Source organism: Nelusetta ayraudi, unplaced genomic scaffold (genome assembly GCF_046127955.1).
Source record: "Nelusetta ayraudi isolate G7.1 ecotype Tasmania unplaced genomic scaffold, CSIRO-AGI_Nayr_v1 ptg000068l, whole genome shotgun sequence".
NCBI lineage: Eukaryota > Metazoa > Chordata > Actinopteri > Tetraodontiformes > Monacanthidae > Nelusetta > Nelusetta ayraudi.
Window position 1 is genome coordinate 235658 of NW_027466118.1, and position 6142 is coordinate 241799.

Sequence of the window (6142 nt, forward strand, 5' to 3'; positions counted from 1 at the left end):
TATTTCGTGATCATATTCACGTTATACTGCGAAACTATCACGTTTTTCCGTGATAATTTTCACGTTATAACGTGATACTGAGGGGACATTCGAAAAGGTTTGAAAAGCTTAACGTAGCTTAATGACCGAAAACATCCATCAATCACCGCCAAATTTTGTGTGCAAAACTCTGGTCATGCCCACTTCCAACACTCCAAAAACGATAAATCCCATTTTATGGATACTGTCCATGTTAAGCCTTTCCTCTCCATAGGCGCTCATTTTAGAGAAAAGGCTTAACGTGGCTTTATGTCTGAAAACAGCAATCAACTATTACTTTTTGGTGATGGTTGATCACTGTTTTGGGTCGTTAAGCTACGTTAAGCTTTTTACATGAAGTGTTTTCAAACATTTGTATTGGATGCTTATAGCGCTAGATTCCAGTAGATATCTGGAATCCTAAAAATCCTTTGAATCGCTGTCCTATTATGGGTTCCTTTTCAATCGACTCGAGTTAATGCGCTGCTGCCCTACAAGATCAAAACAGGGATCAGTATCAAGTTATAACGTGAAAGTTATCACAAAATAACACGACGGTGTCACGTTTTTATGTGATAATTTTCACGTTTTAACGTGATAATTTTCACGTTTTAACGTGAAACGTTCACAAAACAATGTGAAAATTATCACATAAAAACGTGATAGTGTAATGTTATAAAGTGAAAATTATCACATAAAAACGTGACAGTTTCACATTATAACGTGATACTGAGCTCAGTTTTTTTTTTTCTAGGGTGGCAGCAATCCGCTTCCGTACCTTGTAGATAAGAAGGCATATTTTAATGCGGTTATCCTTCTTGACAGTGTACAGTTAGTTGATTAGCAGTGAGGAGTCACTGCCTGCGTGTGCAACACAGATGTGTAGCTGAGAGAAGCGCACAGGGCCAGGCCAGGCCAGGCCAGGCCAGGCCACGACACAACACATGGTGCCCACGGCACAGCATTACTCACACAGCCAACAGATGTCTCGCTCTGAGACACAGCGCAACATCTGAGACTCTCGAGCGGCCGTAAATGCTGCAGAGTTCAGAGAGACCGCAACAGCGTAAAAGGCAAATTACGAGCAGGATGCAACAATGGTGTCATGTATGTGTGCGGGCACACAGGTTGAAGGGGCGAGGGGTAATGGGGGGAGAAAGGGGGAGTGGTAGGAGGGGCGAAGAGAGTCAAAGGACCCAGCTGGACTCAAAGGCAAGCTGAGACGCAGCCAAACGTTAGTCACCCCCTTGAAGTCACCTCCCACACGGATGTTGTTACACTGACACCAAGTAGCAAGTGTGTGTGTGTGTGCGTGTGTATGTTGTTGCATGTGCGTGCCTGGGTTAACCGTACCAAGTGCAAGCAAAAAAAAACCCTCAGCAGAACATGCTTGTTTACGTGTTTGCGATACTGTCCACGTTGTACACGGTGGGTTTGAATCTGTAACTTTCTCCATTATGAATCAACAGGAGGCTTTTTTTTTCTTTTTTTTTTTTTTACGCCCCCACACGTTTCCTGCTGCGCGATGGTAGTTAAAGACAGATGTCCTGCTGAGCTATACGGGTGTGGTACCTGATTCATAAACTGCTAATGCACTGTGTTAGATGTTCAATGTTTCATTTGGCCACGAAAAGTAACTCCTGCGCATTTTTTATCTGATAGGTTTGCTGTTCTAGAGGAAGAAATGACTGCAGGGGAGACCGCTTTGATCCATTTGAAAAAGCCTATATTGTTCTATCTGTGTGTGGAAAAAAAATAGGCAGATTTCCAAAATAAAGTGAAGGACTGTGTTTCTCAAGTGTGAATTTCAAAATGTGACTTAAAATATTGAAAACCAAATATTTTACAATACACTCACAAAGTTAGACTTTTGGCCTCGTCGCACTGGGTACCGATCACAAACATTGATTCATTTTCTTTACATACTTCTTTACATCCTTCTTCTTCTACTTATTTGTCTCACATGCCTGTTCAGAATGAATTAAACTAAGTCAATTCTTACTGAAAGATACTTTGATCTGAGCCTAAATCTTGCTGGCGGGTCCATCCTTGAGAAGAGCAATAAAAAATGGTGTTGAAAAAAACAAAACATTAATCACTTGGCTAAACTCATCATCATTGCGAGTATAGGGGCACCATAAACAGCATCAGAGCAAAAAGAAAAAAATCCTAGGTTCTATGGACAAATGTACCTCTATGCATGTAGTGGTAGGGTCGTCAATAACGGTTTATTATTGCGCAGACTTTTTAAGCGAAAATGAAACTCTCATTATGAATCAATGGCAATTTATACCAAACGCAACAACATGCAAATGATTATGCTATTATTTCTGAGTCACCAGATTGCTGTTCATAAACAACGTGTGTTTGGTAAGTCAGTAAATAAGTAAATAGATAAGTAAGTCAGCACAAGCATGTTGGTGTGTTTGTGTGTGTGACAGGAGCTAGACATTTACAGTAGTGGAGCCACCTAATCCCACCCTCTCAATGTCAAGTAGCAGAGGACACAGAAATAGTGCTGGGCAGTCATGCTCACATAGCTGCTATTCCCGGGGCCGATGACCACCAAAGAGCAAGAATGCCTAGAGAGAAATGAGTTCACTGTGTTCAATTTTTTAACTGGCCAATGTGGTGTCCACATTATATGGCATCAGCGCAGCACCTCAATTTTATCCTTGTAGGGTCACGATGGTCAGGCAAGCGTCTGTTAGGTCCGCAGGCGTCATAGTCTTGAGGTGCGGATTTTTTGTCTGAATCGCCTTGGTTTTAATTCAAGTAAAAAATGCATGATCTGAAAGTTTGCAAATAAGAGAAAAAAGTGTTTTTTTTTTTAATTTTTTTTGCAAGATGCAAATGTGAGTGACTATGGCAACATGTAGGAGAAGAGAAGGTTTTAAAGCAAGAAGCAAGCAAGCAAGAATCTCAAAACGTGCCCGTCTGAACACCTACAGAGCAAAAGTACATGTTCCAATTGACTTGTTGTACTAGTTGTCCATTCAGTTGATGGACTTATTATTTTTGAAAGATTTGCATTTGCACAGACGGCTGTCGTGTCAATTCACATTACATCTGCTCCTAGTTCACACATTTACCCAGGGTCAAAAAACTGCCTCGAGCCCATTAAAAAAAAAAAAACTTTCAGAAGTCTTTCTTAAACGCTGGGGCTTTGATCTCCCCTTTCGGACGTTCCGCATTAAAACAGGGTGATGGAAACCCAGCCCCAGGCGCTTCAATAGAAGCTTCCCTGTTCTGCCCGTCCTTGCCCTCCCAGCGTTCCTGAATGCTCCACAGGAAAATCAAAGGGAACAACTCAGAAGGCGTTTGGCCAAACTCGACTGGAAGTGGAGGAATTTGCGTGCCACCCTCCCTCATGTGGGAGCTGTGATTGTTATTGGAGTTGCTTTTTGGCGGCGCTTGTTTACATCCTCGTGTCCTCACCATACTAAGCCACAAAGTGCTTCCAACCTGAGCCGCGATATAATAAGCGGTAAACCTGGTTTAATTTGACACTGACAATGTTTTAAAATGAAAGATTATCTTTAGAGGAGTGAGTATATTAGTCTATTACTCACATCCCTTGTTGTTGTCACACGGACGCCGCGCTTAATGTGAAGTTACATAATTCGCGGGACACCTGATATTTCTCCGGTAAGCTCCTATAAAAAGATTCACAGCCATTACCAATTAAAGTGAGCTAATCTCCGTTGTGCCCACGATGCCGCGGCGCTTCCACTGGACTGGAGTCGCGAGCGAGGAGTCGGACTGTGTTGTGAAAGGTGCTTCCTGTCCCGCTGAGGTGCAACAATGGGTAGTTTCCACTCGAGATATGGAAGTACGCACGCCAACAGTTGGAAACATAATCATTCGCTAAGCGGACATCATCATCAACAGGAACACATTATTAGCAGATATTAGTTGATCGTGTGTCAGTGTGTGTGTGTGTGTGTGTGTGTGTTTGGACAGTGAGAGGGTATATAATTAGACATTGCGGTAAAATAAAAGGTGTCTGCATGTGTGCAAGCTAAAAGCCCTCCCACAACTGTTGCCGTCCAGTCTAATTGAGGCGGCAGCACGTCCTCGGTGCGCCACTCAGCCAAGACGGATGAGGTGACAACAGCCACGGAGCCTTCTTTGTCACATGACAATGTGAGGTCGCGGCGGATCAGTGTGTGTGGTGCGTCGATGACAGCCCAAGTGGAGGAGCATGGCGAGATGTCAGAGATGAAGAGAGAGAGTGTGCGTGTGTGAGAGTGGTGGAGCGTGGGCCAAGGTGAGAACTTGTACTTGGAGGACGATGACTTTTAAAAACTGGAGGAGAAAGAAAGAAAAAAAACACTTCCTGTCCCTACTGGTGCTTCTCTGGTCCTCTAATGCACCCTGCAGTTCCTGTCCACTGTCCTTTTCATTCTTTATTCCTGTCCCCCTGACATCACTATCCCCTCGTCCGCTTCCTCATCCTCTTCCTGTCTCCATTTTCTTCCTCTTTCTTGGGCCCATAAAGTCCTAACACGTGGTCGCCGGCGGCCTCGGCCGCAAGGCAAAGCCACACACGTCCGTAGCAGCCCAGCTCCAAAAAAGGAAAAGCATTAATATTCTCAAAAGCTTTTTTTATTTTCATTTATTTAAAAGGTTTCTACGCTATGACCTACATCCCTCGTTCCTTAAAAGACTGGTCTTTTTTTAGTCACGCCTACTCCCATCCACCACATCCATTTTACACTCATCATACATTCATTAAGCAACTTCCCTTCATCTCCAAATCACTTCAAAATGCAAGAAAAAAAAAAAGAGTTATAAGACACTGCTACATAGAGAATAAGTTACTCCTGACGAGGGTGGACAGCCGCCCCTATTAGAATACACTCTTTCCTTTTAGCTTTGCTGTGACACCCCAATCGCTCAGTTGTGCCATTACAGCAGCAAAATTCCAACTTCGGATGGCTGCAATTCCAGTGCTGCAATGTCCCTCATCAATCTTTCCAAACTCCAATAGCAAGCATTCTCAGACCGTCCAAAATTTGTATGGGACTCAACAACCAGTAAGCATTCTTCTAGTTGTGATAACGCCACAAGGAATTGCTGCGTAAAAAAGTGACTCAAAGCTTAGCCACTGCCAAAGTGATTAGCCCGGATCACTGTGGAAACAAAACGCTTCTCTGGAGGGTTTTTCATCTTCTTAAGTAAAAAGTTGGACACTCATAGTAAAGAGGTGTCAGGTTCGATTCCCACCCAACTTTCTGCTTGGAGGTTGCATGTTCTCCCATCAGTGTGGGATTTCCTTGGACCATGGAATTCCTGTCATGGTCCAAACAAATTGACCATAAGCTAATTTGCAGCTCCAATTGATCAGTCACTGTAAATGTAGGTCCGAACGATCATTTATTTCTCTGTGTTAGCCTTGCGATAAACCGGGGGACTTGTCTCGGGGGTGAAACCCTGCCTTCACCCCAAGACAGCTGGGACAGGTTCCAGTACCCCCATGACCCACGAGAGCAGATGAAGCAGGGATAGAAAATAGACGGATGGACCGACTTTGTTGTCGAGGTGAAAGAATAAAAACGGCCATCAGCAAAATCTGTTTATTACCAAACACTTTCACGGTGCTTTGTACCTGCTCCATACTGCTGCTGCCTTTTCCACGCTGGGCCCAACCAGCTCAGCCCACCGCTCTCTAGATTCTGGCGCTGCCCAGGCAGGAATACCAGCAGCAGATTCCCCTCTGCTGATGTCACCCTGCTGGACAGACACTTGTTCATGTATCATGGTCACACTATTAAATTCTCACTCGGGTCTATTTAGGCCCCAAGGAGGCTCATGTGGCGCGGCATTACTTACTGGGTAACAGAGCCGACAGGAGGGAGGGGGGAGGGGGGCGGGGGAGGGCTCGAGGTGAAAGGCCAGCGAAAAGAAAACAAGCAAACGGACTCTGTGTAATTGAACATGATTAATGCTGCGTAACGACACAGAGACAGCCAGACAGACAGACAGACGCACATACGCACATTAAAAACACTTCCAACCAACAACATCAGGAAGGCTGGATGACTGCGGCCTGACTCATGTGTTTTCTCTACCCCAAGCTGTATCCCCTGCAGTTCTCTGAAATGAAGAATAAGAAAAAAAA